The following is a 13942-nucleotide window of genomic DNA, read 5'->3' on the forward strand; positions in this document are numbered from 1 at the left end:
AGCTATCAGAAGGAAAAAAAATAAACATCCTTACCCAGCTGTGAATTCTATGAACTACCATGATAATTGGCCTCTCAAGGTATGTCCACCTATGCAATAGTAGCACAAATATTATGGGGGTAAACAACCACTCTCTAATTGGATGTAAGGTCTGCTTCCTAGAATGGCACCCATACCTGACATTGATATCAAGCCTGGGAACCTGAGACTAAACAAGTCAAAGGCCATAGGGGAGAACCTAGTATTAGTTTTCTACTGTCATTATCTTATTAAACTGACTCATGATTTGTTGTTGTGCCTATAGATTGATGCATCTCTCAGTTCTAACCAGAGAAGTTTCCTTATGCAGCAGATAATGACTAACCTAGAAACCCACAACTGGCCAAGGTGCAGAGAACAAGAGACTGCAGAGTGCTTATCTCTGAATAGGACTCCTTTATCAAACCTCTGCCTCCCAATTGCTCAGGGATCATTGAAGAAAAAAGGGTGGGAAGATTGCAAGAGCCAGAGGTCATGGATGACCATTAGGTAACAGAGATTTCCAGACAGCTGGTCAGTTACCCATATGAACTCACAACAATGGAGACAGCATGCACAATCTTATGCAAGCTCAAGCCAGAAAAAAATTCAGCATAGACATGAAGTATATGAATGAGATGCTCCAACCCCATCTAAGGAAGTTTTGGCAACTGATAGCTTCTGGGAGGGACAGAGAAAGTTTCTTTCAAGCATGGAACTCTTGTTAAGTTAAACATGATCCAGTGAATTGACCCACACTGAAGGACACTTGGAGATATAAATTAGACTCCATTGGTTTTATTTTAAATATGTATAACATATTCATATATATGTACATATATTATATATACATATATAATAGAGTACATTAAATTAGTCAGGGGAACAATACAAGGAGTGTGGTTAGGGGACAGAATCTAAAATTCATCTAATAATATTGTATGAAAAATCACAAAAATGTAATTAAAAAAAGTAAACATTTATGAAAATAAAAAAGAAAAATATTTTAGTAAATAAAATGATATGCAAATATGCTAAAGAAAATATAATGAAAAACCTTCAGACTCTTGATTATTTTTTCAAAATTATGCTCTAAGAAAGATTAGTTCTTCTTATAAATATATGTATATATTATGCCTTTGCATTTTCATCACAAGTTGTTAGTGTTTTGTTTGTTTCCTTGTTTTTGTATGATTCTGAGTGTCAAAAACAAGGCAAGAAAGAGGAATGCTCGGCCACAGAGTGATGATATTTTCACATTTCAATTTATGTCTGAGTATTTTAAGCTTCATGTTAAAGTACTGCTTGAGTTTTGAGTACAGGCTTCGGGGGACAATCTGACAACCAGTTTAAGTCCTCTACTTCTGATCATTGTGCCTCTGCTCCTCCACTCACTGCTGCATCCCATCATTTCTTAGACTTAGTGGCTGCAGCTCAGTGCACTGTTCAGCTCCAGGCTTCAGGTCTCACGCTGCTTCTCCTATACTCTCTGACCACTTAAATTTTGTAAATTTTTTATTGAATTTTTGAGTAGTGTTTCTTACAAAACATCTAAATCATCTTTATGCCCCCTTCCCCATTGGCACCCTCCTATAGCCCTTCCTCACTGGAATTCCTATATTCTGTCATTTGTATTAAGGCCTATCATGTCAACTTAGTGTCCCTAGATGTCCTTCAGTGCAAGTTTATCCACTGAGGTCTAGTCAGCCTATCTAGAGTCCCTCCCTTTAAGAAGATTATCTCCTTCTCACCCAGCAGTTATCAGCTGCCAATAATTGTTCTACGAAGATTGAGGCCTGCTGTCCATTTCCACAGTTCTCTGCTGGGTTTTTTTTCTCCTTGAGTTTGCATGGTTCCTGCGTATGCTGATACCATTACTGTAGGTTCATATGAGCAAGGTCACAGGATCCTGTAGGACTCTATTTCCATATGGTTCATGAACCTTTACCCTGACTCTTATGATCTTTCTGTCCCCTCCTTTGCAATGATCCCTGAGCCCTGGGTGGGTGGAGTTTAATATAGGAGTCCTGTCTAAGGACCCCCACTCTGCAGACTCTTATTCTCTACACTTTGGCCATTTGTGACCTTTTGTGTTCCTTGTCCTCGGTTGCCTAAGGGAGCTTCATTCACATGGGTGGAGAGGTCATAGATTAGAGAAAATCTCAAGGCTGTCACATCCCTAGACAAATGTAATTTCTTACTATCTACAAAATACGAATTCTTATGATTATAGACAAGTTTTCCAGTCACCACTCATGAAAGAAGCTATTTTGCAACAGATAGAGATTAGTGCAGAGTTCCACAACTGGTCATATACAGAGATCTGTGAATTGCCCAAGCCTAAGTGACACATCTACAATGCAACCTCTACACCTAAGGCTCATGGAACATAGAAGAACAAATAAAGACAACACAAATGCACCTTTCAATTCTCACCAATTCCACTTAATATTTAAGCAACAAAAGAATTGCTATGGCAGAGTTTTTCACATGTACTTTCACCTGATCACAGAAGAAAAAGGGAAGAGAACAGAACCACTGAAGTTAAGCACTATTGCTGCTTCGTTTTAGTCACTGGGAAGGACTTGTATCTAGAATACATAAAGAGCTCTCACAGCTCTGTGATAAAAAGATAAAGAGCCTAAGTGTTAAGGGTCAAATGATATGATGTATATTTCTGAAAAGATGTACAAACTAACAAAAATACATGAAAAACTGTCTACAGCATTACTACCAGAGAATACCAATAAAAATAATTAAATATCAGTTTACATCCAGTTGGGTGATGTTCTGGATAGCTTTAGGTGTCAACTTGACACACCTGGTTAGAAGGATCCTCAACTGATGAATTGATTCCATTAAATTGGCCTGTGGCCATGTCTGTGGAGCATCTGTTTAATTACTGAGTGATGTAGAAGGGCCCAATTCACTGTGGGTGATGCCACCCCTGGGAAGGTGGGCCTGTGTTGCACAAGAAAGTAGGTTGAGTAGGGACAAGGAACAATCCGATAAACAACATTCCTTCATGACCTCCTGCTTCCAGATTTCTGCCCTGAGTTCCTACCTTGGACTCCCAAGTAATGAACCGTGACACCTAATAAAGATGTATGCCTAATAAAACCTTTTTGCCCCAAGTTGGTACTGGTCAGAGTGTTTTGCACAGCAATGGAAAAACAAACTAGAACAGAAATTGGTACCAAGATAGTGGGGTATTATTGTGACAGACCTGACCCAGTTGCCTTTGGAAGGATTGTGGAAAAGTTTGGAACTTTGGGGCTAGAAAAACCATTGAGTGCTTAGAGTTTGTTGCTGTGGAGCTCGAAATAGTTATGCTGAAAGAGTTGTAGATGATGGTGGCCTGGTTTGTGAAGCTTCCAAGGGAAGTAGAGCCTATCAGGGTTATTTATGTGATATTTTAAATTGAGAATTTATAGTTTCTGGTCAACTGGGGCTGAAGAATCAGCTGTGATTAAGAAAAGACCCGAAGAGCTGGAGAGATGGCTCAATGGTTATGAGCACTGACTGTTCTTGCAGAGGACCTGGGTTCAATTCCCAGTAACCACATGGTGGATACAAACCATTCTTAACTCCAGTTCCAGGGGATTCCCAAGCCCTCTTCTGACTTCCATGGCATCACACAACATGGGTGCACTCACATACATGCAGGCAATACACTCATACAAATAAAATAAAAATAACAAATTTGAAAAAAGAAGAAACCAGAACCACTGAAGTTAAACCTTTGCTTTACTGGGACAACTGATGCTGGTTAGCTAGGACTGAAAAATCAGCTGTAAGTAACAAGACACCAGCATCACTGTAGCAAAATCTTATGGGAAGTGTTTCCTCAGGGTCAACACAGGAGCTATGGTCCAGAGGGGCCCTGGAGATGGAGACTCAGGTTCCATCCCTGAGTTCCTACCTTGGGCTCCCACAGTGATGCACTATGACCCATGAGATATAAGCTGAATTAACCCTTTCCTCCCGAAGTTAGTCTTGGTTAAAGAATTTTATAGTGGCAATAGAAGGCAAATTAGAACAGATGACTATAAGAAAATGGATAGATCATATGAAACGTTGTGAATGTGAAGAAATTTTAACCTTCATACACTGGTGATATCACTATAAAATTCTGCAGCCAGTTTTTCTCCTGAGAGTTCTTCAAGTGATAGAATGCTTTATTACCATATGAGCTATCAATTCCACTCCTAGATATACTTTCCAAATAAATGAAAACATATGAACTTAGATATAACTGTTTATAGCAGCATTATGCACATGGCCAAAATTGAGAAACAATCAAGTATTCATAAATTAATAAGTGGAGGAATAAATGTGATGTACAACAATATGTTATCACATATTTCAATATAGATAATAAGCTTTAGTGAAAAAAAGAATGAAGCTTTGATACATGCTATAGCATTGAAACATGTCGAAAGTGTTATTCAAAATGAAAGAAGAAATTCCTAAAGGCATTGTAATAGATGACTCAATACATCTGAAATGTCTAAAACAGGCAAATCTACTAGGACTGGCAATGGATTTGGTGGTTTCTTGGAGTTGGGGCAGAGGAAATAGAGGTAATACTAATAAGCACGGGATTCTTTGGGGGATGATGAAAATGTTCTAAAATCAATTGCAGTGATGGCTGCATAAGTCTTTGAACACACTAAAAATTATTGGATTTTGTAGAATGTGAATTATATCTAAACAAAGCTCTGGAGAAATAAATTGAGGCATGAGTTTTTGACTTACAAACTCCCAGGACAAGACAATTGGCCAATCTCTCTCTTACATTATTTTCCAACCTTTGTTTTCAACATCGAACGGCACAAATGGTATTTCCCTGTGGGGAAATATATTTTTCACATTTTTTTTACTCAATATGAAAACAAAGTTCCTGACTCTCTTATTCTTATGATTCCACTGACACTTAAGACTAGGCTGAGTCAACTGTAGTAGAAGAGGGAGAAGCATCGATAATGCACCGAACTCTTTATACTACACAAGTGTTTTTCTGTTGTGGCACTTCAATTATAGTAAACGCTGCAGGATATAAAGTCCAATCTGATTTATGACATGAAAACCACAGGCTTGGCTTATCTATGATGCATTACAAGGAACAAGTAAATGCATTCTATTGGAGTCTCTCCAGTAAGAAAATAGTTACTGTGTTTGTTTCAAAACCAACCCCTGGAGTTCATAATTCAGTTGATAATTTGAGTTCAGTAAGGATTTGAACTCATAAATTTTGGGATGGCCATAAAAGGATACTGTGAAAAATATAATGAAAAAATTTTTGCAAGAGATTACAAGAAGGTTAAGGTTGGTAGTAAGCTTCGATATAAAAGGATACACATAGGAACCTAATGGAACTTAAGAGAGATGGACTGAAAGCAAAATAAATAAATAAATAAAAAATCCAAAGAGGTCACAGTTGGAAAAGTGATTCAAGAGGAAAAATCTAGAGTGTGTTAGGTGTAGCCCAGCAATATTTAGTGCCCCTGGTTGTCAAATAGGCCCACAATTATGTCCAGACATCATGCAAACAAGACCTCTCCCTTCAAACCAAGCCTTCACCAGTTAGTCACCAAATTAGTCACATCAGGAAGTAGCTGCAATTACCTGAATACTATTTGCGGAGGCCTCCCCACATGAAAACCACAGACCCAGAGGATTCTAAGAGAGGAGCAGTGAGGTAAAGCAGTGATGCCGGAAGGGTAACTGAGAGCTTTCACATATATGACATGTATGTATGGACCTGTCAATAACCTGATCCCATAAGCAATACTTTGATACATAAACAAATGAGTGTTTCTAAGATCAAGCACTTAAGGCAATATTGTTAAAGGGATTGTTTATAATACAACTCTAAGATTTTATTTTATAGACTGTATTGATTATGATTTACTGTTGACTTTGCTATTTGCAATAGTTATGAGAACACATAAAATATTTTATGGGGGAGTCCTGTCATTTATTAAAATACCTGTTGAATACAAGGCATTTTTAGTTCAGCCTATGGGAGATAAAACGTCATTGCTGTTTAATAAGTTATGTAAGTTGAGTTTCTGAATAAGCAAATATCTGGCTCAGAGTCACAGGGCGTTAACAACTGAGAAATATCTCACACATATGTTAAGACTCCTAAGACTGAAGTTTCAAAATACACTGTGAAATTATTCTTCCTTGGGTGGCTGATTGCTCCTGGAATGCAAGGAAGCAGCAGAGGCATCACTAGGGAAAATACAAGGTGATGTCTTTATAGACATGTGAGATGCAAGCTTCATGCTATCTAAAGAAAGAGAAAGCAGGGCTGGAGAGATGGCTTAGTGGTTAAGAGTACTATCTGCTCTTGCAGAAGACCTGAGTTTGAATCCCAGCACCCACATGGCAGCTAACAACTGTCTGTAACTCCAGTTCCAGGGGATCTGACAGCCTCTTCTGTCCTTCTCTGGCATTGAATGACACAGGTGCACTTACATACATGAAAGCATAACACTCATACACATAAGATAAAAATAAATTTAAAATTTTAAAAGAAAAAGTGGCACATAGCTGTCTACAAAACTTCTGGTCATATACCCCTTCTAGAAAACATAGGCTAATTGGAAAAAAGTTCCAGGAATGTACTTCCTATCTAGAAGCTGTTGACCAGGGGTTTCATAGACTGTCAAACAAAATTGATCATGATCCCTACTCTTTGTTACCCACTAGAACTTCCTGGTAAGACTATGTTCCTGAAGATACTACATAAATGAGCTGTAGAACAAACAAGGAGATATTAAGCTGGGGCTGACTTCAGCACCTCACTCTGCTGGCTAGTGTTCATAGTCCTGGTAGGTGCTATGAAAGCTACTGGAAGGAAAAAATAATCATCAACCCCACACAGCTGTGATCATCCTGTGACCTACAACATCTGGCCTAACAAAATATGCCCACTAGTGCAATAGTAGCACAAATATTATGGGTGTAAGCAACCATCTCTAATTGGATTTAAGATCTGCTTCATAGGATGGAGCCCATACCTGATGTTGATACCAGGCTTAGGAACCTGAGGCTGGACACATCACAGGATGTATGGGAGAACCTAACACTAGTTTTCTACTATAGAATTATCATATTAAATTGATCTTAATGACTTGTTGCTATACCTATAGATTAATGCATCCCTCAACTCTCACCAGACAAGTTTCCTTATACAGAAACTCACAACTGCCTAACATGCAGAGAATAAAAGGCTCTCCAGTATTTATCCATGAATAGGACACACCTATATCAAACTTCTACCTCCCAAGGCTCAGAAATCACTGCAGAAGAGGAGGCAGAAAGTTTGTAAGAGCTAGAAGTGGTGGATAACCACAAGGAAACCGTTTTCGAGACAGCTGGTCAGTTACTCATATGAACTCACAGCAATGGGACAACATGCACAAGTTCCATGTAAGACAAAATCCCAACATAGACATGAGGAAGTGGGTAAGAAGCCCCCAGAGGACACAGAAGGTAAAACTCTATCACTAGTTTCACTAACAATGAAAGCCATACATCATAAATACCACTTACCAGGTTTCCTGGGGCAGGCAGATGGTAGTATCTTAATGACTGCAGGTAATTACCAATCACAGATATTTGTCAAAAAAGAAAATGGACATTATATCTGTGATATAATCCAGACAGTAAAGGGACTGACAATTATTTCCTCTGCACTTCTAGCATTTTACACAGCATCATAATTGGAAGCACTAGAAAGAAGAGCAATCAACAAGTCTGAAAAAAAACCTAACTTAGGAGGCTAAATGAAGTTGAATACACCAAATAAATGGAAGGCTCAGATTTCCTGGGAGGAAATGGTTACATTTTCCCTTACTCAGTAATTCATTTAATAAACAGAATCACTAAGATAGCAATTTGATGTTATGTATTCTACAATGAATTTCTTTGAGAAGACATAGGGGGAAATCTTCACTCCTTAAATGGGACTCACCAGCATCTTATCTAGAATGACACAAATAGGCCATAACTTTGGTTTAAATAAAAGAACATTATTAGTTAATTTTTAAAAATATTTTATTATTTTTATTTTATGTGTACGAGTGTATTGCCTGCATATATGTGAGTGCACCTGTGTTGTGCAATGCCACAGAGGTCAGAAGAGAGCTTCGGATTCCCCTGGAACTGGAGTTAAGAATGGCTCATAGCCGCCATGTGGGTGCTGGGAATTGAACCCCAGTCATCTGCAAGAGCAGTCACTGCTCTTAACCACTGAGCCATCTCTCCAGCCCCTAGTTAATTTTTTTTAATCCTCAGGACAAGGTAGTTGGGAAGTGGTCATATGTAGCTCCCACTGGCTCCCTGGTCCGGAAGCTTATGCATTGTGACCACTGCAACTCTCTAGGCACCTGTTCATCAATGGAATTCTTTGGGCTAACTAATGATTTTACAAATATGCCTAGGCACTTCTGATGCCATGATGCGCTTCTGCCTGGGCCCAAGTACCAGATTCCAAATACCTATATGAAGTTTCACTACAGAATGATTACAAAGTAAGGTTAATTTCCAAATCAAATTAGCTTCCAGTTCATTTATAGTACACCTCAGACCGTCATCTTCTTAAAAATTCATTGGAATGCTCCAGATGCTTAAAACACAGTTTTCATTTGATTTCCATGATTCCAGTTGGTAGCTTTCTTTCTACCTCTCCGCATCTCAGACCTTTTGCTGATTATTTTTCATCAACCTTCTCTTCAGATTTGAAGTACTCAAGTGTGAGTGTTGCATTCTAATCTCTTCATACTGTATCACTTCCTTGTGTTCTCGTTTAAATTGTGATTTTAAATGTTGTTTATAAATTGGTGATTCACAAATGTGTTTCTACAGACCTAATCTATTTCCTAAACTCCAGACTATTTTCTTACTACCTAGTCAAGAGCACTTTGATGCCCAATAGAAATCCAAAATTTAACATTTATGCATGCAGATCTATATATACATTCTTCTTAAATTCTTTTTATTTTTGTTTTATTTGTGTGTGTGTGTGTGTGTGTGTGTGTGTGTGTGTGTGAAAGTTTTACTCTCATGTAAGTAAGTGCACCCATTGGTTAAATATCCATGGATGCCAGAAAAGTGTGTCAGATCCCTTACCCTCATGTAAGTAAGTTCACCCATTGGTTAAATATCCATGGATGCCAGAAAAGTGTGTCAGATCCCTTGGAACTGAAGTTACAGATAGTTGTTATAGATATTTGCGTGTGCTGGGAGCTTGATCCAGGTCTTCTTCAAGAGCAGCCAGTGCTCTTAATCAGTGAAAATTTCTCTAGCTTTGTGTATATATCCATTTTCGATCCCTTTGTTTTTTTACAAATGGGTGATATTACACTCAATCTGCTTTTTCTCATATATGCATTAGAATAAATAGTAACTCCGTCCTTCTAAGTAACTCAAGAGAAAACTTTGTAGTCACCTAAACTTTCTCTTTTTCTCATATACTCCAAATTAAACCTACCCACAAATCCTTTTGATGAATATTTTATTGAATTTTTATACATTTCGTACAAAACTTCTTAATTATCTTAATACCCCCTCCCCATCTTCACCTCCCATAGCCTCCCTCACACAGAATTTCGTGCATTCTGTCATATATTTTAAGGCTATTGAGTTGAAATTTTGTACCCAGATGTCCTTCAGTGCAAGTTCATCCTCTGAAGTTTAGTCAGTCAATTTAGATTCACTCCCATAAAGAAGATCAACTCTCCCTCACCCACTAGTAATCAGTTGCCAATAGTTCTTTAGCTAAGGTAGGGGTCTTATGCCCACTTCCCCAGTTCTATGTGGGGTCTTTGTCTGATTGAGTCTGCATGGGTATTGTCCCCCAAATTTTAATGAATTTTCCTATCACTCCCACCCCTTATTTAAGCAACTAACTTCTTACTTAGACTAGTCATAACTACATAGTTCCCTATTTTTAACTTTGCTCCTGTATATTCTATTCTCAGTGTGACTAGAATGTTATCTTTTAAAATATAACTGCATTTTTCTTTGTTGGGATTTGGGTGTAAAATATCTCCCATATGTCTGAATACTTAGTCCCCAGTGGCTGGTGCTTTGAGAGACTGTGGAACCTGAGGAGGTAGGGCTTTCCTGACAGATGAGGACTACTAGTGAGTGACTACTTTTTAGCCCAGCTCCTGCCAGCTCCATTGCCTCCAGTTGCTGAAAGCAACTGGCCCTGTCTCTGCTTCTCAATCAACACAGATGTGAGCAAGCTGCCTCACATTTCTGCTGTCACAACTCAGAGTCACCTCCACAGCTACTCCTCCATCATGATGGATGACTACATCCTCAAATCATGAATCAAAATATACCGTAAGTTGCTTTTTGTCAGGTGTTTAGTTGAGAAAATACCTAATTGGTACCAAGTAGAGTTACTGCTATGATAATCCCCACCATGTGATTCAGAGGACTATGAACTGGTTAGGGAGAATTGTTGGGAAACCCTGCTGTTAGGGTTGTAGTTCTCCATGTCCGGATAGCCCTGAGGGGCTCAGCGCCAAATGGAAGGACTCCCCTTTTCAGCAGGGGGCCTCCTGCTCTCTTCCTGGCTTACCTGGAAAGTGCCACTAAGCACAGATGCCTGACCTTATTTGGAACATGACCTTTGGCATAGTTACCTGGAGTAAAAACTACCCCCAGGTTTTTTCTATATGATAATCAGGCATTGCCTGATAGTCTGGAAGATAGGAGCCCACTGCCACATGTAAATAAAGCATACTATGAGCACCTATCAGGTTTGGTGGCCAATGACCCACGAGCCGAGGGGGGGGCGCCCCGCAGCTAGCCTGAGCCCCCTGCAGATTGGCACAGCCCACCCGGCAGCTTGCAGCGACCTGCAGAGCCGCCAGCGCCCGGCAGCCTGCCTTGGTGCAGAACCTGCACTCCCCACCGTCGCAGACCCACCCGATCTGTAGCTCCCAGCACCCGGCAGCCGCGGAGAGCCAGAGACCCGCCCAGTGCGACCCCCACACACAACCGCAGCTGGTGCCCAAACGTGCGGCTCCTGGAACGCGCAGAGTTTGTGAGTATCCCTCCCATCAGGAGGGCAATGGGCAGCTTTGCCTTTAAGCTGTCCCACCCTTGAGGATCGGCAATCTCTTTTTCCTATCACCTCCCATCAGGAGGATAAAGGCAGCTTTGCCTCTAAGCCGCCCCACCCTTGGGGATTGGCAGTCTCTCCTCTTTTTCCTCCTTTTATTTTCAGTCTGAGTCTTTGCGTGGGACCATTAAAGACAAAGAAGCAACTGAAGATTTCTGGTCAGGGCTACTCCTTGACGTAAGCTGGAGGCTCTTGAGTCCTCTTAATGGACCCCGACAGCCTGCATGGGTGTAGACAAAAGACCTCCTATCTATACATCTTTCTAATACAAAAATCTGGTGACGCAGCAACCAGCTAAAAGTCACAAGGACGGTTGCCACCTTCTTAAACGGTCGCCGATCTCTTAAATTTGAGGGCAGGCTTGCACTGTGGACTGAGTGGAATAACCTGGGATTTTGATCCCAGGCATGTTCCCTTAGAAATCAGTGTTTCACCCCACTTTCCTTTTCTATCTTAACACCCCTAGAAACAAAAATTCCCAAAGTTCTAAGGGATCTTTATATAAGCCTTATAGTCAACTTCTAAAATAAACTTCCCTAATCTGTTTTGTTATCTTGCCCCTGGGGTGCTCAAGCCCAAGCTAAACCAGTTAGGTGAGAATTTAAATTACCTAGCCCCTGCAGAGCACTTAAAAATTCAAGGTGGTTTGCACCATACAAACAAACAAACAAAAATTTAAAAGCCATTTTTCTCCTGTAAACCTTCTCTTGGGGAAGGGGCTCATCAGAGGACCACCCCATCTCTCTCTCTTTGCTTTATCTTGGTTATCGCCTTCACAAGGGTCTGGATAAGGTTTGTGGGCAACTGAAGCCTCCTGGTCAGGGCAACTCCATGTTAGCAGCTGAAGGCCCCCTGCCCTCTTTCCAGACCCCAACAGCCCGACTGGGTGTAGGCAGTAACCTTTACAACTATCATAAAAATCTGGTAACACAGCAACCAGTTAAAAGTCACAAGGATGGTTGCCAGTCCTTTAAATCTGTGGCTAGGCTTGTGTTTGTCAAAACGTATCAATCCCCTGGTGGCAGACTGCCCCAGGAACATTGAACACCACTGACCACACTTCTTTTCTTTTCTAAAATGGGTAATTCAGCATCACGCCAAAAACCCCTCCAAATTCACTCCCTTAGAGCCCTACATAAATCAAGAGGACTTAAGATTTCCAAAAAGAAAAGCTCAAAAATTTGAAATGAAGTATTTCAATTTGCACCCTGGATCCTGTCAGCAGACATTTCTGATCCAGAGGTCTGGACCAACATTGCCTATCTGGCTCGTAAAAAGGAAATCCAGGAAAGACACCATTTGCCCCTTTCCTTTCTCCCCATAATAGTAGCCATTCGACAATGCTTAGGAAACCCACCTAAGACTGAGGAAAACTTACTAGCACCAGGGAATAATAAAGGGGAGGGTTCAAACAATGAAAAAGACCCTAAAGATTTCCCAACAGCAGATTCAACAGCCCTAAAAAATAAAGAAAAAAATCCTGAAGGTTACCCAGTAACAGATTCAACAGCTCCAAAAATAAAAATTGACCAAGTCAGACAAAACCCGCCCATCAACAAAAATAAACTTTACCCTCCTCTTCCCCCCCATGAATCCTCATGGACTGATTTAACAAACCCAGATGTTAAAACCCAGACTTCAGAAACTCCCAAAGATCCCCAGAGAAATCCCCCTCCCCCTTCACCGCCACCACCGCCACTGCCTGTGGCACCACACTCCACAGCCATTGAACAGCTCTGTAATCTCAGGGATAATAGGAGTTGCCGCCCCCAGAATCTCCAGACACAATGGCCTCAGGACCCAAACACCCCACCGGTAGAAGCTTTTCCTGTTAACCTACAAATAACAAGGCAACGTCCACTGGCTTGGTACCCACTCCCAGCAGCAGACTTAAAAGAGCTGTGCCAAGCTGTTCGTGAGGATGGGATCCATGCTCTATGGACAAAATGTATACTACAAACATTTAATACTAACCTGCTAACCCCCCAGGACTGGAGAGATATCTGTAGATCTACCCTCCCCAGTCCATTATTTGTACAATGGGAGGCTTTATTTAGAGATGAATGCCTGATGCAGGTTAAAAGAAATGACACACATAATCAACAGCTGGCTGCATAGAGCAAGTCCGCTTATGTGCATTACAGGCCTGGGACTGCCTAACCCCCTTGTCCACTGGGCCTGGAGAGACCTCTTCATTAACCTTCTTAAAACAAAAACCAACTGAAACCCTCCCAGACTTTATACTAAGAGTGCAGGCCAGTTTAGATAGAAAAATAACAGATCCTACAGCCAAAGCAATGCTTTTAAACAACCCTGTCTGGGAAGGGATGACCCCTGAGCACAGACAAGCATGCCAGGGACTAAAAAATAACCCTAATACTATGTTCTGGAGATTTTATGTCAGAAAAACATTTCAAGAAAAAAATCAGATAATCGAAACCGCAGACTGCCCCCTAGTGGGCTGTCAAAATCCCATAGAAATCATAATATACCCAAATGCTAGCAGATACAAAACTAATGAATGTGTTTGCTTCCCTTTTCGACAAAGAGATCCATCATGCCTCAAGAAAGTTGATACCTATGGGGCTGCCACTATTTCAATCCCTGTAGGTTAAAACTAGGATTCACTGGGGGATATCAGGGCATAACATGACAGAAAAGACACATCTACCTAAAGGATAATAAGTATCTCTATGGGAACCATGACTATTCCCTAATATATGTTGCAGATCCATGGGACAATCGCTGGCGTATTGGAGTAATAGGAAAGTT

This window comes from Nannospalax galili, unplaced genomic scaffold, assembly GCF_000622305.1.
Source record: "Nannospalax galili isolate Female #2095 unplaced genomic scaffold, S.galili_v1.0 scaffold784, whole genome shotgun sequence".
NCBI classification, from domain to species: domain Eukaryota; kingdom Metazoa; phylum Chordata; class Mammalia; order Rodentia; family Spalacidae; genus Nannospalax; species Nannospalax galili.